Here is a 26,976-nt window from a genome sequence, read left to right as displayed (position 1 = left end):
CATGGTATTGTGTAACCAGCATGTTCAAAGAGAGAAAGAGGAAACAACAACAAAAGAGTAAAAGTTCTGAACCACATCCTATGACTTCTACATTGACATTACAATTATTAGTTTATATACAGCTGGGTTCTATACACCTTAAAATGGCTATAGATTACTATTCAGCTGTCTCATGTCTATTTTAATTTTAGTAGTTAGCAGTTCATAGTGTTGAAGCATGATTTTGCAAAACCTGGCTGTTTTTTGGGTAGTCTATAACTGTAACAAGAGATATGTCAACAGTTCAGGTGAACAGTTTTAGGAGGGGTGTGCAGAGAAATCTGCAATACCCCAGTGAGGAGCAACCAATCTTTGTGTCCCACCCGGTGAGTTATAAGTGCATGCCCACTGCCCATTTCCTGTTTCTAAGCTTTCCTTGCTGTTCCCCATCTATTCTAGAGGGTTTTTTTGTTTATTTGTTTGTTTGTTTTGAGGGGTTTCTGGAGCAATCCTGATGGTCATTATGAGAGAGAGTAGGAACCCAAAGTTAGAACCAGTCAAGAACCAGACAAAGCTCCTCTCCCTAGTCCTGAAGGAAGTTTGTTTCTGCGGACCGCTAAGTGCTCCTGGTTGTCATTCCGATGACCTTGGATCCTGCAAGGCGGGGTATGGGCTTCTTCCATCCCATGTGGGAGACCCAAATGGAAATAGGTGACCTCCGAGTTCTCGGCCTCCAAAGGCACTCCAATTCCCCGTGGTCTCCTTGGCGGTTGGGATGTAGTCCTCGGAGCTCGTAGTGATAGTCCTTGGTGAGGATCTAGGAGTCTTCAGAGTTGGGATATGAGCTTCCTCCTGTCTGCCTGCTCCACTCTGTGCATATGACCTCCTGTTAAGAGGTTGTTGGATGCTCCTGATTCCCCCCATATGCCCTCGTAGTTTTGCTATTGTCTAATGCTGATTTGAGTCTGTTGTCTATGAGTTACCGGTTATGATCCTGATAGGTTATACTTCCCGTCTTCCTCACACCTTCTTGGGTGATGTAAGATTTCTCTGCTCTCCCTTCCCCTTTCCGAGTAGCATAGAGCCTTACAAGTATATTAGGTTTTACCATTCTTTGATGTAGATCAGAAGCAGTCTGTCTCATATCGATTATTGATTCATTGATTACTTCACAATATCTTATTGCATGAGATACAGGCTGTTTGGGGTTGAAATAATATTAGTGTTTCAGATTGACATGAATTCATAACAGCTACATCAACAACAACAGCAACAACATTGACAACAAAGTATATCACCCTGAAAAAAAGTAACACCACTGAATAGCCAACACATGCATCTAATGTTCTGTAACATCTGAGCTTGAAGAGCTCCAGCAATAGTAAATCCTTGCATGTAAGATGGATTTACCTTAGCACAAGCTGGAACATAGTCTCATGAGTCTCCTGGTCTTGTTACTGGTTGAAATAAGCTTTGGCAACCTGGAGGTGCATTTTCAAAAGCCAGCTATTCAACAATGAGATCTGTAGCTCGATTGTAAATTACCGCCCAGCTCACCGCTTCGGCGAGTTGAAGTACAAAATCATCAAAACGCTCTTCAGGCTCCTGTAAAATATTTATGAAACCTGAAGACTTTTGATCTGGGAAGAGCAGGTGTGTCCATGTTCCTCATACCAGGGAAAAGATAAGCTGTTGTTAGATTCGGGGAGAGTCCAACCCCGTGGAGGGGAGCCGCACCGTCATTGGCAAAACAAGTCAAACGCAGAGGCTGCAATAAGCATGAGGATTTTATTGAGCATTCGCGAATGGGCAACAGAGTCTCTGGAGGCACCCAGGACTCTGCGCGCCTCACAAACATTTTGGAACAATTTTTATAGGGTAAAATCATAAACTCTGCATAACAGTCAGCATTTCTCACTTTCAGATTAGATAGTCCGGGGGTCCCTTAACTTTGTATATTTTCTCAATTGTTGACAGTCTGTATTCCTTGTCACTTTCTTATCCATTACATTCTTGCGTTGGCCTTGCTTCTTTATCTTCTGTATTCCTGTAATTGTCTGACTCATTTCTGGGAAACTAAAACTTTACTTGTTTCATGAAATGACTTCTCTATACTTGTTCTAACATGGCTCTGCTCTTGCTCAGCAGAAAGCAATATACAGAAGCAGAATCAGGCGGTTATTCTAAGCTCTTACATTCCCCCCTTTTCTTTTAGGACATATTTTTAATCTTAAAATATAAGCATTAATAGGCATTTTCTTGTAAGAACTGATATTGACTGGTTAATACAAATGCTTGAATTACAGACAATCTATTTTTCATGAAATATAATAAGCGATTAATAATACAAGGTCTTATAGTTAAAAGGAGTAACAATAATAATAAAGGTCCTGTTAAAGTGGAAACGAGAGTAGTTAGCCAGGGAGATTGAGAAAACATGTTTTTAAACCATTTTTGTTGGGCTGACAATTCTTTCTGTCTTTTATTTAACCTGTCTTAGTCGATCTAAAGTAAATACCACTCATTTTCTACTTGGCACACTCTTTCATAGCCTTCTAATTGCACTATTTCATTCTTAATTACTCACCACGGTGCACTTCCACCCCTCTGCCGGCCCAGCGGGGCAGAGGGAGGGAGGCAACTGTCAACATCCACTTACGCCAATAAGCACACATCCCCCCACGGTCATACACATTCTTTTAACAAACATAAACGTACCCAAATTCAAGGGCACTTGCACAATCTCTCAGCCTATTCTCTGATAGTCACTTTCTTACAAGGATTGCCCAAGGGCCAGCAGTATACTTGGCCAGCTCCCTTGGGGCAGGCACTGTGAGTCATTAATCACTGGGAAGCTGCATTTTATCTCCAAGTAAAGGACAGAGCATCTATTTGGGGCACAAAAAAGGGTCAAAGGTATGGAGTGGATTCACTGGAGCAGTAATTTGGAGTTCTGCAGGCCATCAGAAACAGGGGGCTGGCTTGGACTGTGAGGGTTGACATGAAAGTGCCTGGCAGCAGCCAGGGAGGGAGTTTAGCCCACAGTGTGAGGGAAAGCTCAGTTTCGGTCTACACTGGGCTAGAACTCCCAGAAATTACCAGAGGTCTGGGCAGTAAGAGGTTTGCCTCTTACACCAAGCTTTGCACTTAAAGCTACACCGCTTATGACAGTGCAGGCGCATGATGTCTCTATGGTTTTGTCTCTACAGCCCTAAACTCCAGCCACTCTTCACACTGCAGGACAGGTTTATAGCAAAGCAATGCAGACTAGGCTTGGTCTAAATATACAGGAACCAGCAGCCAGGACCCAAGGGCTGCAGGCAAGACACTTCTGGCATCACTAGCTGTAGACTCTTTTAGAACAAATTAAACCCTTCACTGGGTGGCCCCCAGGAAACTTACAAGAGGTCATTAACACCATAAATACTGCAAACAAGAGTTCTTACACAGTACATTAAATATCATCTGGCTTGTTATAAAAGTTATCTGCAGACTCTAGGCGTGCTGGGAGCAGGAGCCCCCGGAGCCTGCCTGTGGGGATTTGCATAGGGCTGGCTGGGAGGGCGGAGGCAAGGAGGGCACAGGGAGGCCTGGGGTGCTTTATGTGGGAGGCATGTACCCAGGCAGCAATTCCGTCGACTTTCAGGGCTGTTGGAGTAGTCAGTAGGACGGTCAGCAAGTGGCTTCCAGATGTACTCTCTCACTGTCTGGAGGGCCTGGAGATGCGCCTGCAACGAGTGTGAATGGGGGAATATGGTAGGATCAAAATCACAAAAAGAGGATGCCGGTGGCGGGCTTCCATACAATATTTCAAAGGGAGTCAATCCAAATATGGAGGGGGTGTTTCATACTCGGAATAAAGCTAGTGGTAGGAGCACCATCCAATCTGAATAGCCAGTCTCTAAGGTTAATTTACTCATGGTCTCCTTTAAGGTTCTGTTTATTCTTTCTACTTGACCTGAGCTCTAGGGTCTATGAGTGTAATGTAATTTCTAATTAATCCCTAGTATAGTGGCCACCTATTTACTCACCTGGGCAACAAAGGCAGGTCCATTGTCAGACCCTATTACCTGTGGTATTCTAAACCAGGGGATGATTTCTTTTAAAATCTTTTTAGCCACTACTATGGCAGTCTTTTTCTTGGTCGGGATGGCTTCCGTCCATCTTGAAAAGGTGTCCACGAAGACTAGGAGATATTTGTTCCCGTATTTAGTAGGCTTGACCTCTATGAAATTAACTTTTCAAGTCTGTTTTTTTTTCAGTCTCTTTCTTGTTACTGTGGTTCTTCCACGGGAATTAACTTGTTGGCAAGGTGTGCAGTACTTGACTATTTTTTCAATTAAGTCCAATGTAAACCAGTCTTTTTGAGCATTAGCTTTTTCTTCTGGAAGGACAATATGGCCTGTCTCCATCCTCCCGAGTTGGTAGCCTTTATTCTTTCTGCTAGCCTCAGGGCCTGAGTCAATGTCATTAGTTCTGCTTTTTTTTTGGGGGGGGGCAAATTCCCCCGGGTAGTTTACTAGTCCATATTACTTTGTGTCCATGCATTACCGCCACCCCTGCCATCCGCTTACCCTCTGCCATATAGTTATTACCATCTGTGAACCAGGTAACTTCCACATCTGCCAGTGGCTGGTCTTTTAAATCACGGATTCCTGCTGTCTCGACCAGAATTTCCTGACAGTTATGAGGCTCCACCTCTCCAGGGTTGATGTCCGGCAGAAGTGCAGCTGCTTTGAAATGGGCTATAGGGGCAAACTTTATCCATTCCAAATTCAGGAGCAGGTTCTGGTCAGTAAGGCCTGCTCGATCCCATCAAAGGCTTTAAGGGTATTGCCAGGGCTGTATACCCTGGAATCCACAGTCTGCAGAACCCAGCAATTCTCAGAATTCACAAACCTGACGTGCCGTTGGCTTCTGGCAGATCTGGGCCTTCTTTGCAGATGTCCGTTGTCCCAATTGAGCCAGTTCTTCTAGCAGGGCAGAGGTTTCATCGGCATGGAAGGGGGCTAGGTCTCACTGCTCGTCCCATTCCGGCAGTCTCTGCCCACGTTGCTGGGCGCCGGTCTATCCAGTCTGGTTGGCAACCAGGGGGCAGGGGTATCTTAAAGAGGTGATGTTCATTTTTTAATTTTATATACAGTTAGTACTTGCAAAAAAGTGACTATCTCCATCTATTACTCGGGGTCTCATTCTTGTAAAGGTGATTTGGGCTCTCAATTTTGTTTCTCTTTTCTGGGCAGTCTTAAACTCAGTGTCTTTTTTTCTTTATAATAGGCGCATTGGTCTTTGGTTAATGCTTTTCTAGGCCGCCAGTTGCCCAGGGTCCCTATTTTTTTATATTCTTTTTTATCTTTCTCCCTGTCCTTGACTACGGTGGCCAGGATTTTCATTAAATTCTTTTTCTATTTCCCATTCTTTATTCTTTCCTATTTCCTATCCTTAATTCTTTTCCTATTTCCCATCTTTAATCTTTTTCTGCTCTCTCTCTCTTTTATTCTCTGTCTCTCTTATGCACTTACTCTGTCCCTCTTATAAACTTACTTTACTAGATTCTGCAGGGAATTTCTTTTTTTAGCCCGTCTAATTTTTGAAGCATTTTCTTTATATTTGCAGCTGCCTGATTTATAAAAGCCATAGTCATTAAGGCTCTCTGTTCCTCTGCCTCTGGATCTATGAGGCAATTGAGGAGCACAGAGGGGGGTTCAGTGGGCCCCTGAAGAATTTCTGTTACCTTAGCCAAGTTTGTGGGACGCGTCGCGGCCCCTCTGAGACCAGCCACGAGAGCCTGGTGATAGATTCGGAGGTGCTCCCTACCTTTAACGGTGTTGAAATCTCAATTCGGCCGCATCAAGGGGAAACCGAAATTTACAACATTCTGCAATTGAGTAGGGCGTCCATCAGGTCCTGGGACATTTTTTCGGGCTTTTAGGCGGATGCGCTCTCTCTCCTCAGTGGTGAAGAGTCTGCAACAACTGCTGACAATCATCCCAGGAGGGCTGGTGGGAAAAGACCAGGGATTCTAAAAGGACACTTAACTTCATTTATATAAATCTGCTGAAGAGAAAGAGAAAGGCCAATAAAGCAGAGGCTGCAACCCATTTGCCTTTTGTCCCTTGAGGCCTAAATGCCTGGAGAGGGAGGGCCACAGTGGTGTCTGGGGTTCCCGGCCTGCCTACTCCCGCAGTGGTCCCTCGGAGGGAGTGAAACAGGAGGAGGATCCGATAAAAGTCTTCTTGGGTCAATCTGTTGACCTCAGGGCAGCCACAGCGGTACCTGTGCCGGGCAAGGGGAAAACCAGAGACGGATCCATGGGGGGATTCCCAGAAAGATTTCAAACCAGGATAAGGCTGCTGATCAGGGTGGCTTTTTGGACCTGTTGGAAAAAACAATCCTTTAAACTGCTTGGATGATAAGCAGCCCAGGTTGAAAACGGGGCCCTTCTGCAGAGCAGAAAGTCTGCCAAGATCTTTTCTTAACCGGGAGGGAGAGGTCGTGAGTCCTGTCCTTAACTTCAGTCCAATGGTCAAGAGTCAAACTAAGGGGAATCATCACAGTCTGTTCCATAATGAAAGACAAAAGACCACACACAATAATTACAAAACAAATGACACAAACAGGATTCGCGCGATGCAAGATTTCCTAAGGGCCCGATACAAAATACAAGAAGGTCGACCACACAAAGCCAGACGAGGGTGAAGTGATCTTCACCCCGTCTCCAAGGCACCGGGGCATCCCCCGGCGTACAAGGCCAGACGAGGGTGACATGATCTTCACCCCGTCTGCAAGGCACCGGAGCATCCCCCGGCGTACAAGATCAAGCCGGTACCGTTCAAAGACTGGGGGGGACAAGGACAGTACAGAACAACACAAAAACAAAAACACACTTTCCGATCGGTCTTACCTCCCTCTGCGAGAGTTGTTTGCTGAAGACAGTCGCTCCATTCCCGGCCAATGCAGCAAAATGTTAGACTCGGGGAGAGTCCAACCCCGTGGAGGGGAGCCGCACCGTCATTGGCAAAACAAGTCAAACGCAGAGGCTGCAATACGCATGAGGATTTTATTGAGCATTCGCGAATGGGCAACAGAGTCTGTGGAGGCACCCAGGACTCTGCGCGCATCAGAAACATTTTGGAACAGTTTTTATAGGGTAAAATCATAAACTCTGCATAAAAGTCAGCATTTCTCACTTTCAGATTAGATAGTCCGGGGGTCCCTTAACTTTGTATATTTTCTCAATTGTTGACAGTCGGTATCCTTGTCACTTTCTATCCATTACATTCTTGCGTTGGCCTTGCTTCTTTATCTTCTGTATTCCTGTAATTGTCTGACTCATTTCTGGGAAACTAAAACTTTACTTGTTTCATGAAATGACTTCTCTATACTTGTTCTAACATGGCTCTACTCTAGCTCAGCAGAAAGCAATATACAGAAGCAGAATCAGGCAGTTATTCTAAGCTCTTACACTGTAACTTCCGCTTAGGCAGAGTAAGCTGTTCTGAAATCCCAACATGAGTGGCCTGTCCTAAAAGCATGTGTGAGGTAAAGCATTGATATGCCTCACAGCTGCCAGAGTCTTTACCTCTGATTTGGGGGGAAGGCTTGTGCTAAGGTATAAAATAAAAAAGTAGTTTTATGCATTGAGTCGTTCTGTTTGATTATCGCAGTAAGAAATAGTAGTAAGTGTTGGAATAAGGGTGCCTTCAAGTAGAATGTAGACTAAATGAGTTCAGTAGCCAAGCATGTCATAAGTAGGAAGATCTGTAATAGGAACTAGTATTGAAATAAATAGATGTTTTTCGTGGTGGGCTTTCTTTGGAGAGATGGTTTTGGCTGGCAATTAGTATTTGTGGTAGTAGTCAGAATGTTAGATTAAGAGGGGGGTAGATGATGGATCAGACGAGAATATGAGGGAGAGGTTTAGGTTGTGTACGTTATGTTGATTTATTAGTAGTAGTGGCACAAGGCCGATGAGGAGGCTGTGGATTGTGGTGTTAATTCATAGTGTTTTGTTTTCTGAGTATCAAGTCGATGGTAGGAGTATAATTGTGGGGATTATTTAACACTGTAGGATGTTTAGGTTATGTACATAGTCTAGGCCAACTGTGTTGGATATGATGACTAGTAGAGCCAATCCATCGGCAGCCTCGCAGCCTGCGAAGGCCAATAAGATGACTGGGGATACAAACGACAGGGTAAAATTTCTATTGAGTGAAATAGTGGTGGCTCGTACAAACAGGCATAGTATTCTACCTTCTAAGCGCAGTAGTGAGGATATTAGGGGAGATCGATCAACGAATATGCCAAATGGAGCTATTAGGAAAGCTACTGTAATATTTAAGGTAGTAATAGACATATTGAGAATTCTGGGTAAGCCACAATCTAATGAGTCGAAATCATTTGTTTCGTTTCAAGTAATTATCCTATTCCACGCACGCTAGGCCTTTTTGGATTCTCTGGTAGGCTAGGCCTATTGCTAAGACTGAGCTAAGGAGTAGTGCGATGGTGAGTATTGACATTAAGTTGTTGGTTTGAGTAGCTCCGGGAAGGGGAAGGGGAAGGGCAATGTCTAAGTCGAAAAGCAGGAATGTGATGGCCACGAGGAAAAGTTTTAGTGAGAAAGGTAGGCGGGCGTGCCCAAGTACAGCTCTAGGTGAGTTCGGAGCTCGAGGAGGGTGTGTGGAGTCGGCGGTGACAAAAGACTGAGACACTGTCACTCGATGCCTTCTTGCTGCAGCTCAAGGAGAAGCAGTCCTTTTTATTTACTCAGACACATTACAAGCCTCTGCACAATCGTTTGATTTTAGTTACTGTCATCAGTCTCTTTAGCGTTGTTAGTCACTCTTCAGAAGTAGCCATTAGGTGACAGTCCGGACTCCAAGGGCAAGGCACAGATGGCTGCCTACTAATCAGTGAAACATTCCCACTACGTTTTATGTTCACAACTTATCTATCACTGAATGGGAGAGATACATCAAAAGAGAAGAGAAAGAAAAGATCTAAGAGAAAAAGTTTCAAACAGTAAATCCCCCTACCACTGCAGGCTCTACAACCTCATAAACAATCAAACAATAATGCAAAGTATATCTGTATGATGGTAATAAAATTGCTCTATGTTTTCTCTAGTTAAAACATTTTGGAAGCAGCTGAAACAACTACATTTCCTATGCTCTAAAGAGTTGCAAGGACAGGCTAACCTTTAGAGTCGCTGTAAGTATATTTTTTGCCATTGCAGCTTCCACTCATACTCCCATCACTTCCATTACTTTGTAAAAATCTGATCAAGCCGTTTTACAGAAGGCATGCTATATATCTGGGTCAGATTTCAGGGCAATGGGTAGGCACACAATAAGGTGTGCAGATACGTGATGGATTTCATTGTACTCCTGTGTGTAAATTGTCAAAGGTGTACTCACCGGGACATTACCAATAACATTAACTCTCAAGCTCATGTTGGTTGCAAAAGCCATCTTGCAGGGGCAAATAATGGCTCAATAGATGACAAAATTTGTAGTGGGGTGGTTGAGTGTCTCTGTGAACAGGGGGTGAGACTGTGTCAAGGTGGCCAGAAAGGAGTGTGCCGGGCCTGCCAAGCAGGGGAGTTGTTCTCTTGACACCTTCGTGCCATGCACACCTTGTGCACAGAATTCAGCATTTCCTACTTATTAGGTTGAAGGAGGTGCAGCGCTGTACAAGTGGGTTGAATCATGGAGCTGAATGGTCGGAAGATGACTGGAACAAGAAAACACAAAAAGGAGAACAATTAGCATGATTCCCAAACTAGTAAAGAATGAAGAAAAGGTCTTATCAGAAATAAAAGATGAAAGAATGTAAAAATGGATGAGCAACACCTTCCATGGAAGGGGCCAGAAGGTGAGAGTAAGAGATGGCACAAATCTGGGCATGTAATTCCTGGATGCTAAGGGTAGTAGAAGTCCTATTGCATGCACCTTGGAGATGAGTTTTAACATCATTCCAAGAGACAGGTGACTCATTATTAGGGAGAGGAGTGATACGGATCCATTTGAAAATACTTTGGCAAGTGGCACCAAATCTGGGTTTTAAGTTTCATTGCCAATAGAAATCACTGCCTCTTCTAATGCGTTCGTCTTAGCCTCTAAATCTTTATCAATACTCTCCTGGGTAAATAAGGCAGGCTAACATTACGAAAAAGAGTATTAACCTGATGAGCTGTATGAACTTGTTGGGTAAGGGCAGTCGCTGAAGCTGCAAGAGATCCAATGAGGGTAAGAAAGGCAGACCTTAAAATAAGGAAACCACAAAGCGTTATGTGCCGGAGTCCAGCTCCAGCTGAGTTCGGAGCTCGGGAAGGGTGCGTGGAGTCGGCGATAAAGAAAGACACAGACACTTGTTGCGTTTTTTCTGCCTGCTTGCTTCTTGCTTGCTCGCTTGCTTTCAGCTTCGCTCGCTCAAGAAGAAGCTGTTCTTTTTATTTTCTTAGACACATCACAAACTTCTGCACAAACGTTTGATTTTTTTATCTTTTACTTTAGAACTGAGACAGCATGCACAGATGTTCAATTAATTTTTACTTCATGGTCAACCAGGTGCTCTTAAAGATAATTCTGTAAGTTACTATAATCAGTTTCTTTAAAGCAAGCCGTTATTCATTCTTCAGAAGTGGCCACTAGGTGACAGCCAGAACTCCAAGGCCAAGGCACAGATGGTTACCTACTAATTAGTAAAACATTCTTACTACATTTTATTTTCACAACTTTATCTATCACATAATGGGAGAAATACATCAAAAGAGAAAAAATATAAGGGTCTAAGACAAAAAATTTCAAACATTAAATCCCCCTACGACTGCAGGCTCTACAGCCTCATAAGCAATCAAACAATAATCAAAAGTATATCTCTGTGATGTTAATAGAATCATCCTATATTTCCTCTAGTTAAAAGATTATGAAAGTGGCTAAAGTAGCTACATTTTCTATGCTCTAAAGAGTTGCAAGGACAGGTTAACCTTTAAGGTCACAGCAACTATATTTTTGCCATAGCAGTTTCAGCTCATACTCCCATCACTTCCATTAGTTTGTAAAAGTCTTGTTAAGCCGTTTCCCAGAAGGCATGCTATATGTCTGGGCCCGATTTCAGGGCAATGGGTAGGCACACAATAAGGTGTCCAGAAATGGCATGGGTTTAATTGTACTCCTGTGCGCAGTTAAAGGCCCACTCACTAAGACATTATCAATAACATTAACTCTTAAGCTCACAGTAGTTGCTAAAGCCATCTCACAGGGGCAAACAATGCCTCAATAGATTACAGAATTCTTAGTGGGATACTTGAGTGTCCATGCAAACAGGGGGTGAGACTGCGTCAAGGTGGTCAGAGAGAAATCGCCGGGCCCTGCCAAACAGCTGGAAGCTCCCCAGGCCCTGCCAAGCAGGGAGCTGTTCTCTTCACACCTTCGTGTCATCCATACCTACTGCACGGACCCCAGCAGTTATGGATGGGATAAAGCTATAGGAATGTAGTCCAATGCATAAAGAGTGGCAGCATCCTACCTTGGGTCAGTCAAGTTTACGGTAACATTACATATGACGGTTTTCTCAAGATAACAACAGTACCACGCGTCAGGGAAGAATCGAGACAGTAACAATACACTTAATACACATTTCAGTGCATACAGAGCCATCTCAGGAAAGGGTGAGGGAGCCCAAGGGTCCAACCGTAAGTTACTTATCAGCAGTCCGTTTTGGAAAGTAGCTTGAGTCCTGCATGGACTTGGACTGCTTCTTATGCCGAGGATATCTCTTTATCATTAAGGTGGTGACCAAAGTACAATAAGGAGTCATAACCTTTTTATTCATGCAAGGAAGATGTAGCCACTCTAAAGGCCCTTGTTATTACAAGCATCTAGTTGGGGGATGGGGAGGTTGAACAGTAGGTAGTATAATTAATTGCCAAGAAAGATAACAACTTTTAAGTAGCATTTCCACTCTCAGTATCAGGGTTTAAGTCTGCTACTCTTCTAAAGGCACAGACTGACTGGATAAAATATTGGTATTTTATAAAGCTCTGATTGTGCAGGGCCTGGGACTGGCCCTGCCAGGAGTTCTCTGACCACAGGCACTGGGTTTCATGATCCATTTTAGATGTATATATTTTTGTCCAATGAAGGCCTCTATGGTATTTAGGACGTATTTGGGGGTAGTGATCGTTAGCAGTTAGTGCCACATTTTTCGTTGATGTTGAAGGTATTTGAGTCTGTCACAATGAAAGCTTTTAACATTCATTTGCTTTTCGACAGCAAAGGTTTTAAGCCCTGCCAGGTGGGTAGGATGTTTCAAAGTCGTCATGTTGTGGCAGGCTTTTAGATAAGCCATAACTTGTGTACCAGATTTTTGGGTGTTTTGTTTACTACAATCTTTGCACATGTGACCCAATTTGCCGCAAGTGTGACATTTAAGTCTATTTTCCTCTAATCTAGTGTTTAATGCAGCAGTCAACATTTGAGTTTTGTACCCTTCAGAGCCAATATCCATACAATGTCCTCCTTACTTGGGGGGTCCAGGACTGAGCCCACCTCTCAGTTCCTGGCATGTAACCCTCTACAGGCTGATAACTCATGTTAGATTGACCTCAAGGTAATAGGACAGTCCCATTCTTGTGCAATTTAGACCGACAAGCTTTTTGCCAATGAAATCCCTTCTCACAGTGTGGACAGCTGGTGCGAGGAATATTTAAATTGGGTTTAAGAGTGTCCATATGTTTTTTCCTGTTTGAAATTGTGAGACAAATTTCTGGTGGGAGCGCTGTTGCTGAAATGCCCGACTCCACCACATGAAGAGCAATTGTTTCTTGCTTTCTTCTTTGTTGACATCTAATGTTCTTTTATTATTATTATTATTTTATTACATTGCATCATGCGACACAGTTTTACAGGCACTGGGATTCCCCGCTCCCCCCCCCCCCCCCCGTGGCAGATTCTTCCATCTTGTTGCATTACCACAGGTCAAATTGAGTTGAGATTTTTTTCCTTGCAAGCATCTACAAAGCATAGAGTGCAGCATCTTATTGTGCCGATAAGTTCAACAGTTTCTTGGGGAGACAGTCTCTGGTCCGAAGGTACAGCTGAAAGAGTATCATCCCAATCAATTGAAAGCCCCGACATTACATCAGTAGCGATTTATAACGTAATGGAATTAGTTGACATGGTATTGTGTAACCAGCATGTTCAAAGAGAGAGAGAAACAATAACAACAACAAGAGTACAAGTTCTGAACCATATCCTATGACTTCTACATTGACATTATAATTATTAGTTTATATACAGCTGGGTTCTATACACCTTAAAATGGCTATAGATTACTATTCAGCTGTCTCATGTCTATTTTAATTTTTGTATTTAGCAGTTAATAGTGTTGAAGCATGACTTTGCAGAACCTGGCTGTTTTTTGGGTAGTCTATAACTGTAACAAGAGATATGTCAACAGTTTAGGTGAACAGTTTTAGGAGGGGTGTGCAGAGAAATTTTCAATACCCTAGTGAGGAGCAACCAATCTTTGTGTCCCACCCGGTGAGTTCTAAGTGCATCCCCACTGCCCATTTCCTGTTTCTAAGCTTTCCTTGCTGTTCTCCATCTATTCTAGGGTTTTTTTTTTGTTTGTTTATTTGTTTGTTTGTTTGTTTTGAGGGGTTTCTGGAGCAATCCTGATGGTCATCATGAGAGAGAGTAGGGACCCAAAGTTAGAACCAGGCAAGAACCAGACAAAGCTCCTCTCCCTAGTCCTGAAGGAAGTTTGTTTCTGCGGACCGCTAAGTGCTCCTGGTTGTCATTCCGATGACCTTGGATCCTGCAAGGCGGGGTATGGGCTTCTTCCATCCCATGTGGGAGACCCAAATGGAAATGGGTGACCTCCGAGTTCTTGGCCTCCAAAGGCACTCCAATTCCCCGTGGTCTCCTTGGCGGTTGGGATGTAGTCCTCGGAGCTCGTAGTGATAGTCCTTGGTGAGGATCTAGGAGTTTTCAGAGTTGGGATACAAGCTTCCTCCTGTCTGCCTGCTGCACTGTGGGGTCCCCCCCTGCTCTGTGCATATGACCTCCTGTTAAGAGGTTGTTGGGATTGCTCCTGATTGCCCCCATATGCCCTCGTAGTTTTGCTATTGTCTAATGCTGATTTGAGTCTGTTGTCTATGAGTTACCAGTTATGATCCTGATAGGTTATACTTCCCATCTTCCTCACACCTTCTTGGGTGATGTAAGATTTCTCTGCTCTCCCTCCCCCTATCTGAGTAGCATAGAGCCCTTCAAGTGTATTAGGTTTTACAATTCTTTGATGTAGATCAGAAGCAGTCTGACTCATATCGATTATTGATTCATTGATTACTTCACAATATCTTATTGCATGAGATACAGGGTTGAAATAATATTAGTGTTTCAGATTGGCATCAATTCATAACAGCCACATTAACAACAACAGCAACAACATCAACAACAAAGTATATCACCCTGAAAAAAAGTAGCACCACTGAATAGCGAACACATGCATCTAATGTTCTTTAACATCTGAGCTTGAAGAGCTCCAGCAATAGTTAACCCTTGCATGTAAGATGGATTTACCTTAGCACAAGCTGGAACATAGTCTCATGAGTCTCCTGGTCTTGTTACTGGTTGAAATAAGCTTTGGCAACCTGGAGGTGCATTTTCAAAAGCCAGCTGTTCAACAATGAGATCTGTAGCTCGATTATAAATTACCGCCCAGCTCACCGCTTTGGCAAGTTACACTACAAAATCATCAAAATGCTCTTCTCCTGTAAAATATTTACAAAACCTGAAGACTTTTGATCTGGGGAGAGCAGGTGTGTCCATGTTCCTCATGCGAGGGGCGCCTTGCCTTGCCTTGCCTTGCCTTGCCTTGCCTTGCCTTGCCTTGCCTTGCCTTGCCTTGCCTTGCCTTGCCTTGCCTTGCCTTGCCTTGCCTTGCCTTGCCTTGCCTTGCCTTGCCTTGCCTTGCCTTGCCTTGCCTTGCCTTGCCTTGCCTTGCCTTGCCTTGCCTTGCCTTGCCTTGCCTTGCCTTGCCTTGCCTTGCCTTGCCTTGCCTTGCCTTGCCTTGCCTTGCCTTGCCTTGCCTTGCCTTGCCTTGCCTTGCCTTGCCTTGCCTTGCCTTGCCTTGCCTTGCCTTGCCTTGCCTTGCCTTGCCTTGCCTTGCCTTGCCTTGCCTTGCCTTGCCTTGCCTTGCCTTGCCTTGCCTTGCCTTGCCTTGCCTTGCCTTGCCTTGCCTTGCCTTGCCTTGCCTTGCCTTGCCTTGCCTTGCCTTGCCTTGCCTTGCCTTGCCTTGCCTTGCCTTGCCTTGCCTTGCCTTGCCTTGCCTTGCCTTGCCTTGCCTTGCCTTGCCTTGCCTTGCCTTGCCTTGCCTTGCCTTGCCTTGCCTTGCCTTGCCTTGCCTTGCCTTGCCTTGCCTTGCCTTGCCTTGCCTTGCTTGCCTTGCCTTGCCTTGCCTTGCCTTGCCTTGCCTTGCCTTGCCTTGCCTTGCCTTGCCTTGCCTTGCCTTGCCTTGCCTTGCCTTGCCTTGCCTTGCCTTGCCTTGCCTTGCCTTGCCTTGCCTTGCCTTGCCTTGCCTTGCCTTGCCTTGCCTTGCCTTGCCTTGCCTTGCCTTGCCTTGCCTTGCCTTGCCTTGCCTTGCCTTGCCTTGCCTTGCCTTGCCTTGCCTTGCCTTGCCTTGCCTTGCCTTGCCTTGCCTTGCCTTGCCTTGCCTTGCCTTGCCTTGCCTTGCCTTGCCTTGCCTTGCCTTGCCTTGCCTTGCCTTGCCTTGCCTTGCCTTGCCTTGCCTTGCCTTGCCTTGCCTTGCCTTGCCTTGCCTTGCCTTGCCTTGCCTTGCCTTGCCTTGCCTTGCCTTGCCTTGCCTTGCCTTGCCTTGCCTTGCCTTGCCTTGCCTTGCCTTGCCTTGCCTTGCCTTGCCTTGCCTTGCCTTGCCTTGCCTTGCCTTGCCTTGCCTTGCCTTGCCTTGCCTTGCCTTGCCTTGCCTTGCCTTGCCTTGCCTTGCCTTGCCTTGCCTTGCCTTGCCTTGCCTTGCCTTGCCTTGCCTTGCCTTGCCTTGCCTTGCCTTGCCTTGCCTTGCCTTGCCTTGCCTTGCCTTGCCTTGCCTTGCCTTGCCTTGCCTTGCCTTGCCTTGCCTTGCCTTGCCTTGCCTTGCCTTGCCTTGCCTTGCCTTGCCTTGCCTTGCCTTGCCTTGCCTTGCCTTGCCTTGCCTTGCCTTGCCTTGCCTTGCCTTGCCTTGCCTTGCCTTGCCTTGCCTTGCCTTGCCTTGCCTTGCCTTGCCTTGCCTTGCCTTGCCTTGCCTTGCCTTGCCTTGCCTTGCCTTGCCTTGCCTTGCCTTGCCTTGCCTTGCCTTGCCTTGCCTTGCCTTGCCTTGCCTTGCCTTGCCTTGCCTTGCCTTGCCTTGCCTTGCCTTGCCTTGCCTTGCCTTGCCTTGCCTTGCCTTGCCTTGCCTTGCCTTGCCTTGCCTTGCCTTGCCTTGCCTTGCCTTGCCTTGCCTTGCCTTGCCTTGCCTTGCCTTGCCTTGCCTTGCCTTGCCTTGCCTTGCCTTGCCTTGCCTTGCCTTGCCTTGCCTTGCCTTGCCTTGCCTTGCCTTGCCTTGCCTTGCCTTGCCTTGCCTTGCCTTGCCTTGCCTTGCCTTGCCTTGCCTTGCCTTGCCTTGCCTTGCCTTGCCTTGCCTTGCCTTGCCTTGCCTTGCCTTGCCTTGCCTTGCCTTGCCTTGCCTTGCCTTGCCTTGCCTTGCCTTGCCTTGCCTTGCCTTGCCTTGCCTTGCCTTGCCTTGCCTTGCCTTGCCTTGCCTTGCCTTGCCTTGCCTTGCCTTGCCTTGCCTTGCCTTGCCTTGCCTTGCCTTGCCTTGCCTTGCCTTGCCTTGCCTTGCCTTGCCTTGCCTTGCCTTGCCTTGCCTTGCCTTGCCTTGCCTTGCCTTGCCTTGCCTTGCCTTGCCTTGCCTTGCCTTGCCTTGCCTTGCCTTGCCTTGCCTTGCCTTGCCTTGCCTTGCCTTGCCTTGCCTTGCCTTGCCTTGCCTTGCCTTGCCTTGCCTTGCCTTGCCTTGCCTTGCCTTGCCTTGCCTTGCCTTGCCTTGCCTTGCCTTGCCTTGCCTTGCCTTGCCTTGCCTTGCCTTGCCTTGCCTTGCCTTGCCTTGCCTTGCCTTGCCTTGCCTTGCCTTGCCTTGCCTTGCCTTGCCTTGCCTTGCCTTGCCTTGCCTTGCCTTGCCTTGCCTTGCCTTGCCTTGCCTTGCCTTGCCTTGCCTTGCCTTGCCTTGCCTTGCCTTGCCTTGCCTTGCCTTGCCTTGCCTTGCCTTGCCTTGCCTTGCCTTGCCTTGCCTTGCCTTGCCTTGCCTTGCCTTGCCTTGCCTTGCCTTGCCTTGCCTTGCCTTGCCTTGCCTTGCCTTGCCTTGCCTTGCCTTGCCTTGCCTTGCCTTGCCTTGCCTTGCCTTGCCTTGCCTTGCCTTGCCTTGCCTTGCCTTGCCTTGCCTTGCCTTGCCTTGCCTTGCCTTGCCTTGCCTTGCCTTGCCTTGCCTTGCCTTGCCTTGCCTTGCCTTGCCTTGCCTTGCCTTGCCTTGCCTTGCCTTGCCTTGCCTTGCCTTGCCTTGCCTTGCCTTGCCTTGCCTTGCCTTGCCTTGCCTTGCCTTGCCTTGCCTTGCCTTGCCTTGCCTTGCCTTGCCTTGCCTTGCCTTGCCTTGCCTTGCCTTGCCTTGCCTTGCCTTGCCTTGCCTTGCCTTGCCTTGCCTTGCCTTGCCTTGCCTTGCCTTGCCTTGCCTTGCCTTGCCTTGCCTTGCCTTGCCTTGCCTTGCCTTGCCTTGCCTTGCCTTGCCTTGCCTTGCCTTGCCTTGCCTTGCCTTGCCTTGCCTTGCCTTGCCTTGCCTTGCCTTGCCTTGCCTTGCCTTGCCTTGCCTTGCCTTGCCTTGCCTTGCCTTGCCTTGCCTTGCCTTGCCTTGCCTTGCCTTGCCTTGCCTTGCCTTGCCTTGCCTTGCCTTGCCTTGCCTTGCCTTGCCTTGCCTTGCCTTGCCTTGCCTTGCCTTGCCTTGCCTTGCCTTGCCTTGCCTTGCCTTGCCTTGCCTTGCTTGCCTTGCCTTGCCTTGCCTTGCCTTGCCTTGCCTTGCCTTGCCTTGCCTTGCCTTGCCTTGCCTTGCCTTGCCTTGCCTTGCCTTGCCTTGCCTTGCCTTGCCTTGCCTTGCCTTGCCTTGCCTTGCCTTGCCTTGCCTTGCCTTGCCTTGCCTTGCCTTGCCTTGCCTTGCCTTGCCTTGCCTTGCCTTGCCTTGCCTTGCCTTGCCTTGCCTTGCCTTGCCTTGCCTTGCCTTGCCTTGCCTTGCCTTGCCTTGCCTTGCCTTGCCTTGCCTTGCCTTGCCTTGCCTTGCCTTGCCTTGCCTTGCCTTGCTTGCCTTGCCTTGCCTTGCCTTGCCTTGCCTTGCCTTGCCTTGCCTTGCCTTGCCTTGCCTTGCCTTGCCTTGCCTTGCCTTGCCTTGCCTTGCCTTGCCTTGCCTTGCCTTGCCTTGCCTTGCCTTGCCTTGCCTTGCCTTGCCTTGCCTTGCCTTGCCTTGCCTTGCCTTGCCTTGCCTTGCCTTGCCTTGCCTTGCCTTGCCTTGCCTTGCCTTGCCTTGCCTTGCCTTGCCTTGCCTTGCCTTGCCTTGCCTTGCCTTGCCTTGCCTTGCCTTGCCTTGCCTTGCCTTGCCTTGCCTTGCCTTGCCTTGCCTTGCCTTGCCTTGCCTTGCCTTGCCTTGCCTTGCCTTGCCTTGCCTTGCCTTGCCTTGCCTTGCCTTGCCTTGCCTTGCCTTGCCTTGCCTTGCCTTGGCTTGCCTTGCCTTGCCTTGCTTGCCTTGCCTTGCCTTGCCTTGCCTTGCCTTGCCTTGCCTTGCCTTGCCTTGCCTTGCCTTGCCTTGCCTTGCCTTGCCTTGCCTTGCCTTGCCTTGCCTTGCCTTGCCTTGCCTTGCCTTGCCTTGCCTTGCCTTGCCTTGCCTTGCCTTGCCTTGCCTTGCCTTGCCTTGCCTTGCCTTGCCTTGCCTTGCCTTGCCTTGCCTTGCCTTGCCTTGCCTTGCCTTGCCTTGCCTTGCCTTGCCTTGCCTTGCCTTGCCTTGCCTTGCCTTGCCTTGCCTTGCCTTGCCTTGCCTTGCCTTGCCTTGCCTTGCCTTGCCTTGCCTTGCCTTGCCTTGCCTTGCCTTGCCTTGCCTTGCCTTGCCTTGCCTTGCCTTGCCTTGCCTTGCCTTGCCTTGCCTTGCCTTGCCTTGCCTTGCCTTGCCTTGCCTTGCCTTGCCTTGCCTTGCCTTGCCTTGCCTTGCTTGCCTTGCCTTGCCTTGCCTTGCCTTGCCTTGCCTTGCCTTGCCTTGCCTTGCCTTGCCTTGCCTTGCCTTCCCTTGCCTTCCCTTGCCTTGCCTTGCCTTGCCTTGCCTTGCCTTGCCTTGCCTTGCCTTGCCTTGCTTGCCTTGCCTTGCCTTGCCTTGCCTTGCCTTGCCTTGCCTTGCCTTGCCTTGCCTTGCCTTGCCTTGCCTTGCCTTGCCTTGCCTTGCCTTGCCTTGCCTTGCCTTGCCTTGCCTTGCCTTGCCTTGCCTTGCCTTGCCTTGCCTTGCCTTGCCTTGCCTTGCCTTGCCTTGCCTTGCCTTGCCTTGCCTTGCCTTGCCTTGCCTTGCCTTGCCTTGCCTTGCCTTGCCTTGCCTTGCCTTGCCTTGCCTTGCCTTGCCTTGCCTTGCCTTGCCTTGCCTTGCCTTGCCTTGCCTTGCCTTGCCTTGCCTTGCCTTGCCTTGCCTTGCCTTGCCTTGCCTTGCCTTGCCTTGCCTTGCCTTGCCTTGCCTTGCCTTGCCTTGCCTTGCCTTGCCTTGCCTTGCCTTGCCTTGCCTTGCCTTGCCTTGCCTTGCCTTGCCTTGCCTTGCCTTGCCTTGCCTTGCCTTGCCTTGCCTTGCCTTGCCTTGCCTTGCCTTGCCTTGCCTTGCCTTGCCTTGCCTTGCCTTGCCTTGCCTTGCCTTGCCTTGCCTTGCCTTGCCTTGCCTTGCCTTGCCTTGCCTTGCCTTGCCTTGCCTTGCCTTGCCTTGCCTTGCCTTGCCTTGCCTTGCCTTGCCTTGCCTTGCCTTGCCTTGCCTTGCCTTGCCTTGCCTTGCCTTGCCTTGCCTTGCCTTGCCTTGCCTTGCCTTGCCTTGCCTTGCCTTGCCTTGCCTTGCCTTGCCTTGCCTTGCCTTGCCTTGCCTTGCCTTGCCTTGCCTTGCCTTGCCTTGCCTTGCCTTGCCTTGCCTTGCCTTGCCTTGCCTTGCCTTGCCTTGCCTTGCCTTGCCTTGCCTTGCCTTGCCTTGCCTTGCCTTGCCTTGCCTTGCCTTGCCTTGCCTTGCCTTGCCTTGCCTTGCCTTGCCTTGCCTTGCCTTGCCTTGCCTTGCCTTGCCTTGCCTTGCCTTGCCTTGCCTTGCCTTGCCTTGCCTTGCCTTGCCTTGCCTTGCCTTGCCTTGCCTTGCCTTGCCTTGCCTTGCCTTGCCTTGCCTTGCCTTGCCTTGCCTTGCCTTGCCTTGCCTTGCCTTGCCTTGCCTTGCCTTGCCTTGCCTTGCCTTGCCTTGCCTTGCCTTGCCTTGCCTTGCTTGCCTTGCCTTGCCTTGCCTTGCCTTGCCTTGCCTTGCCTTGCCTTGCCTTGCCTTGCCTTGCCTTGCCTTGCCTTGCCTTGCCTTGCCTTGCCTTGCCTTGCCTTGCCTTGCCTTGCCTTGCCTTGCCTTGCCTTGCCTTGCCTTGCCTTGCCTTGCCTTGCCTTGCCTTGCCTTGCCTTGCCTTGCCTTGCCTTGCCTTGCCTTGCCTTGCCTTGCCTTGCCTTGCCTTGCCTTGCCTTGCCTTGCCTTGCCTTGCCTTGCCTTGCCTTGCCTTGCCTTGCCTTGCCTTGCCTTGCCTTGCCTTGCCTTGCCTTGCCTTGCCTTGCCTTGCCTTGCCTTGCCTTGCCTTGCCTTGCCTTGCCTTGCCTTGCCTTGCCTTGCCTTGCCTTGCCTTGCCTTGCCTTGCCTTGCCTTGCCTTGCCTTGCCTTGCCTTGCCTTGCCTTGCCTTGCCTTGCCTTGCCTTGCCTTGCCTTGCCTTGCCTTGCCTTGCCTTGCCTTGCCTTGCCTTGCCTTGCCTTGCCTTGCCTTGCCTTGCCTTGCCTTGCCTTGCCTTGCCTTGCCTTGCCTTGCCTTGCCTTGCCTTGCCTTGCCTTGCCTTGCCTTGCCTTGCCTTGCCTTGCCTTGCCTTGCCTTGCCTTGCCTTGCCTTGCCTTGCCTTGCCTTGCCTTGCCTTGCCTTGCCTTGCCTTGCCTTGCCTTGCCTTGCCTTGCCTTGCCTTGCCTTGCCTTGCCTTGCCTTGCCTTGCCTTGCCTTGCCTTGCCTTGCCTTGCCTTGCCTTGCCTTGCCTTGCCTTGCCTTGCCTTGCCTTGCCTTGCCTTGCCTTGCCTTGCCTTGCCTTGCCTTGCCTTGCCTTGCCTTGCCTTGCCTTGCCTTGCCTTGCCTTGCCTTGCCTTGCCTTGCCTTGCCTTGCCTTGCCTTGCCTTGCCTTGCCTTGCCTTGCCTTGCCTTGCCTTGCCTTGCCTTGCCTTGCCTTGCCTTGCCTTGCCTTGCCTTGCCTTGCCTTGCCTTGCCTTGCCTTGCCTTGCCTTGCCTTGCCTTGCCTTGCCTTGCCTTGCCTTGCCTTGCCTTGCCTTGCCTTGCCTTGCCTTGCCTTGCCTTGCCTTGCCTTGCCTTGCCTTGCCTTGCCTTGCCTTGCCTTGCCTTGCCTTGCCTTGCCTTGCCTTGCCTTGCCTTGCCTTGCCTTGCCTTGCCTTGCCTTGCCTTGCCTTGCCTTGCCTTGCCTTGCCTTGCCTTGCCTTGCCTTGCCTTGCCTTGCCTTGCCTTGCCTTGCCTTGCCTTGCCTTGCCTTGCCTTGCCTTGCCTTGCCTTGCCTTGCCTTGCCTTGCCTTGCCTTGCCTTGCCTTGCCTTGCCTTGCCTTGCCTTGCCTTGCCTTGCCTTGCCTTGCCTTGCCTTGCCTTGCCTTGCCTTGCCTTGCCTTGCCTTGCCTTGCCTTGCCTTGCCTTGCCTTGCCTTGCCTTGCCTTGCCTTGCCTTGCCTTGCCTTGCCTTGCCTTGCCTTGCCTTGCCTTGCCTTGCCTTGCCTTGCCTTGCCTTGCCTTGCCTTGCCTTGCCTTGCCTTGCCTTGCCTTGCCTTGCCTTGCCTTGCCTTGCCTTGCCTTGCCTTGCCTTGCCTTGCCTTGCCTTGCCTTGCCTTGCCTTGCCTTGCCTTGCCTTGCCTTGCCTTGCCTTGCCTTGCCTTGCCTTGCCTTGCCTTGCCTTGCCTTGCCTTGCCTTGCCTTGCCTTGCCTTGCCTTGCCTTGCCTTGCCTTGCCTTGCCTTGCCTTGCCTTGCCTTGCCTTGCCTTGCCTTGCCTTGCCTTGCCTTGCCTTGCCTTGCCTTGCCTTGCCTTGCCTTGCCTTGCCTTGCCTTGCCTTGCCTTGCCTTGCCTTGCCTTGCCTTGCCTTGCCTTGCCTTGCCTTGCCTTGCCTTGCCTTGCCTTGCCTTGCCTTGCCTTGCCTTGCCTTGCCTTGCCTTGCCTTGCCTTGCCTTGCCTTGCCTTGCCTTGCCTTGCCTTGCCTTGCCTTGCCTTGCCTTGCCTTGCCTTGCCTTGCCTTGCCTTGCCTTGCCTTGCCTTGCCTTGCCTTGCCTTGCCTTGCCTTGCCTTGCCTTGCCTTGCCTTGCCTTGCCTTGCCTTGCCTTGCCTTGCCTTGCCTTGCCTTGCCTTGCCTTGCCTTGCCTTGCCTTGCCTTGCCTTGCCTTGCCTTGCCTTGCCTTGCCTTGCCTTGCCTTGCCTTGCCTTGCCTTGCCTTGCCTTGCCTTGCCTTGCCTTGCCTTGCCTTGCCTTGCCTTGCCTTGCCTTGCCTTGCCTTGCCTTGCCTTGCCTTGCCTTGCCTTGCCTTGCCTTGCCTTGCCTTGCCTTGCCTTGCCTTGCCTTGCCTTGCCTTGCCTTGCCTTGCCTTGCCTTGCCTTGCCTTGCCTTGCCTTGCCTTGCCTTGCCTTGCCTTGCCTTGCCTTGCCTTGCCTTGCCTTGCCTTGCCTTGCCTTGCCTTGCCTTGCCTTGCCTTGCCTTGCCTTGCCTTGCCTTGCCTTGCCTTGCCTTGCCTTGCCTTGCCTTGCCTTGCCTTGCCTTGCCTTGCCTTGCCTTGCCTTGCCTTGCCTTGCCTTGCCTTGCCTTGCCTTGCCTTGCCTTGCCTTGCCTTGCCTTGCCTTGCCTTGCCTTGCCTTGCCTTGCCTTGCCTTGCCTTGCCTTGCCTTGCCTTGCCTTGCCTTGCCTTGCCTTGCCTTGCCTTGCCTTGCCTTGCCTTGCCTTGCCTTGCCTTGCCTTGCCTTGCCTTGCCTTGCCTTGCCTTGCCTTGCCTTGCCTTGCCTTGCCTTGCCTTGCCTTGCCTTGCCTTGCCTTGCCTTGCCTTGCCTTGCCTTGCCTTGCCTTGCCTTGCCTTGCCTTGCCTTGCCTTGCCTTGCCTTGCCTTGCCTTGCCTTAGAAATCTAAATATTGCCTGACCACCGTGCTCACATGTCAGTATTGCATTCTCCCCACTGTCAGTGTGTAAATTCCTTGGTGACAACAAGAATCAAGAATGTGAAACAATTTAACAAGAAAGCTTGCACACATTCCTCACAAAATCTTCAATTTTGCAACTATCCCAATGGTAAGTACACACTGAAATTATTGAGAGCATGAAATTTTTTTTTAAAAAAACTATTTTGCATGCTGATATAGAAGTTAACACAAGACACATTAAACTGAAACCCTGTGGTTCTTGACCTCTCCATCCTCATAGAGCCGCTGGTGATCATCTCTACAAAAGATGACCTTTCTGACTTTCCATATTGAACATCGTAGGCCTTTGTTGCAGGAAGAATTCTGTCCGAGGATCCTGGAGGACAGAAGCTGGTGATGGTCTTTGGCACTGAGGCTGGCAAGCTGAGCTTCTCTCCTTTGAGGAGTCACAGTACAAAATGATCTGGAACATACCAGTGACCAATGCAATGAGGTAAAAAAAAAAGCCATTGAAGCCATTGAAGGAAGTAGAAACGCCAGATCCATTTGACGAGTTTCAAAGCGAGGTGGAGGCCCAAGGAATAGTAGGTATCACATGGTGATCAACTGGGCCTGGCGTCTTGCTGATCATGAAGAGCTGCGGCAGGATGGCCACCGACTCCAGGGTTAGGAGTTCCTGTCCCACAGTACCCTACAACAGGGCAGGGGGTACACTAGTCAGCTGATGTATAACTCCACCTCCCCACAGTACTTTGGGTGCCTTGATGTGGGGCTTTAGCTCCCAGAGTTCTTTGGGTGCCCTGACATGGCATCTTGCTGGCAAAGGCAAAGAGGCCTGTGTTGCTACAAGCCCCAAGGGTCTTCCACCCCCTCCCGGGCCTTAGTGGGCAGAGCTTCAGCCTTGGATGCATGATATTCTGACAACACGTGTCCGGGAACACTGTCCTGGACCCCAGCCTGACCCTAGGATGACTCAGGCTCTGCTCAGAAGGCCTGAGCTGACCAGGGTAGAAAGGGCAGCTTCACACACCCTCTGGTGGCCACCAGGACTCATTGCAAGACACTCCTCCAGGCTCTCCTGCCAATTCAAGGGAAGCACCCCAGGCCAGAGAGGCATTCCTTGTGAAGGACTCTGCTGTAGAGGTTGCACAGGAGTCCCATGATGGAAGCCCTACACATGCACGCCCTCGGGGTCTGCATTGGCAGGAGAAAGCAGTCTAGAGCCACAGCACAGCACAAGGCATACTCCCTCCTAGGGCGGCTGGCAGCTTTGTGCCTGCGTGCCTGCCTGCCTCCGTCCTATTTGCTTTCAAACACAGAGGAACAGAGGGAGAGACAGCAATCTTTCTTGCATCTGCTGGCTCATTTCCCCAAGGACCACCACGAGAGCCAGCTGTGGCTGGACCAGGACAAGCCCGGGAACCAGGCCCTTCTTCCAGATCTTCCACGGGGCATGGGCACAAGGCCCTGGACCATCCTCTGCTGCTCTCCCAGGAGTATCGGCAGGGAGCTGACTACAGGGGAAGCAGCCAGGATTTGAAGCAGCACCTAAACAGGGCATCTGCCTGGCGGGCTGCGGCTTGACCCACTGGGACACCACCCAAGACCACACCACCCCACCCCACACCACCCAACACCACCCCCCACCATGCTGGTTTCTTCACCACCTCCTCCACCAGGCAGGAGAAGGTGCCTGCCCCTTGGCTTGCACAACATATGCTGCTCCGTGCTGTGAGAGCAGCAGGCATAAACGAGGCATCCAGGCATGTTGCTCCTGTACCTGTCCTGGTGAGAAGGACCTCTGCGGAGAGCAGACACCAGCTGTTGGGGTGTCCCGCGGCACGTGGCTCATCAGTGGCAGCCTGCAGGAGAGTTGAATCCAGGATGCCCCTGGGGGAGGGTGAAGCATTCCCGGTGAATGAGAGGGCAGCGGCATCTGGTGGGGGGCTGGGGGCCGTGGGGCCAAATTCCTGCCTCAAATGCACACGACAGGGATGCCTGACCCCTCAAGTGTTTCCTAGCAGGCCCTGATGAAGGGAAAGGGGTCTTGTTGAGTCCCGGCATGGAGATGGCATGGGAGGCCATGCTGGACCCCCACATCAACAAGGATGTGGCAAGAGGAAGCCTATGGCATCTTATGGACACACACAGACACACACACATGCACAGGCCCTATAGGAGAGAATGACAGTGGGTAGGTAGGCAGGAGGGCAGGGACAGACTCCAGTACCTGGGAAAGGGATATATGACAGCACCGGCAGGAGGAGCAAGCAAGCAGGCCATTGTGGGGAGGCCGCAGCCCCATGCACGTGACCTTGAGCTGTTGAGCGACCTGCCTGTGTAGGTAGGAAAGTGTCCTGTGAAAAGTGATGAGCCAGAGAGCGCGGGAGACACCCTGGAGCCTGAAGACACGCACGAGGGAGGGCAGGGCTTCTGCGGAAAAGCAGGAGGGTAACAGACCTGTTGCCAGAGACCAGCAATAAGCAAGTGAGCAGGCGAGCAGTGTCTATCAGGGCAACTTGAAATGAAGCACTGAGCGGGCAGGGGTATACAGGGCAGCAGTGAGGGCCTCCAGGAGGGGCTGGGGTGCACGGCCAAGGCAGGGGCAAGCAGAGAATGGGCGAGTGGTATCTGAGCGTAAGGATAAGGAAGGCATCCCTGTTGACCAGCAGAGGCTGATCATTGCAGGCAAGCAGCGGGAACATGCTGCACCCTGTCTGACTTCCACATCCAGAAGGAGTCCACCCTGCACCTCGTCCTGCGCCCGAGGGGAGTTGTCCAAGTTCTCCCCCTCAAGCTTTTGGCACATTTCATCACTTCTCTTTCAATAAAGTTCTTGCATTCTCCACCTCCCCAATAGGGTGACCACTTTTAGGTGTGTACCAGCCACATGAAAGCAAGATCTCACCCTGCTTTAAACTTTGAGATATCACATAACAAACCATCAAGATATGAATCTGTATACGATTTACATAATTGTACATTTATGCTAATGAAAATATATGCTTACATATATGACAGTGTGTGCTTATGATTCCCTAAGATGAACCAAAATTTTTTCTTTCTCCTTTACCAACACAGAAGGCCAATCACCCACCCCCCAACCCAAGATAACACTAATGGTGAACACTGAAAATTTCTTCCTGTAACATATAGGCCTATGTTATATTTTATAGTTTTGGAGATATGGGCAGCTTTAAAAGATCAGCATTTTACAGTCTTAGACCTTCTGAGACCAAATTTTTTAAATGTATATTGATACAGATGCTGCATGGTATATGGTGGGATATGTTCCAATAAGCCCATTGTTAAGTTAGAATATTCTAAGCCAAAAAAAATGCATGGTCTTCATCCAATCCAGCGAACACCATAGTTTAGCCCATGTACCTTGCATGGGCTCAGAACACTTCATTAGCCCAAACTTAGCTAAACTGATCTTATAAATACGTGTTGATTGTGTCCTATCATGTATTGACTGGTGCTGAAAGTGAGAAAGGTGGCTGCATGAGTAAGCTTT

At 49.8% G+C, this 26,976-nt stretch overlaps 1 long non-coding RNA gene across 1 annotated transcript; it reads left to right on the top strand.

The window, feature by feature from the left end:
- Positions 1-447: 447 nt before the first annotated feature.
- Positions 448-13,773, top strand: LOC121151073. Its single transcript, XR_005883117.1, has 3 exons — positions 448-581; positions 9,530-9,534; positions 13,746-13,773. It is a non-coding gene; the product is annotated as an uncharacterized LOC121151073 (long non-coding RNA).
- Positions 13,774-26,976: the final 13,203 nt, after the last annotated feature.

Source organism: Ochotona curzoniae, unplaced genomic scaffold (assembly GCF_017591425.1).
Source record: "Ochotona curzoniae isolate NIBS_2020 unplaced genomic scaffold, NIBS_Ocur_1.0 contig_2235, whole genome shotgun sequence".
Classification (NCBI taxonomy): Eukaryota; Metazoa; Chordata; class Mammalia; order Lagomorpha; family Ochotonidae; genus Ochotona; species Ochotona curzoniae.
This window is presented reverse-complemented; position numbering and strand designations above follow the sequence as displayed.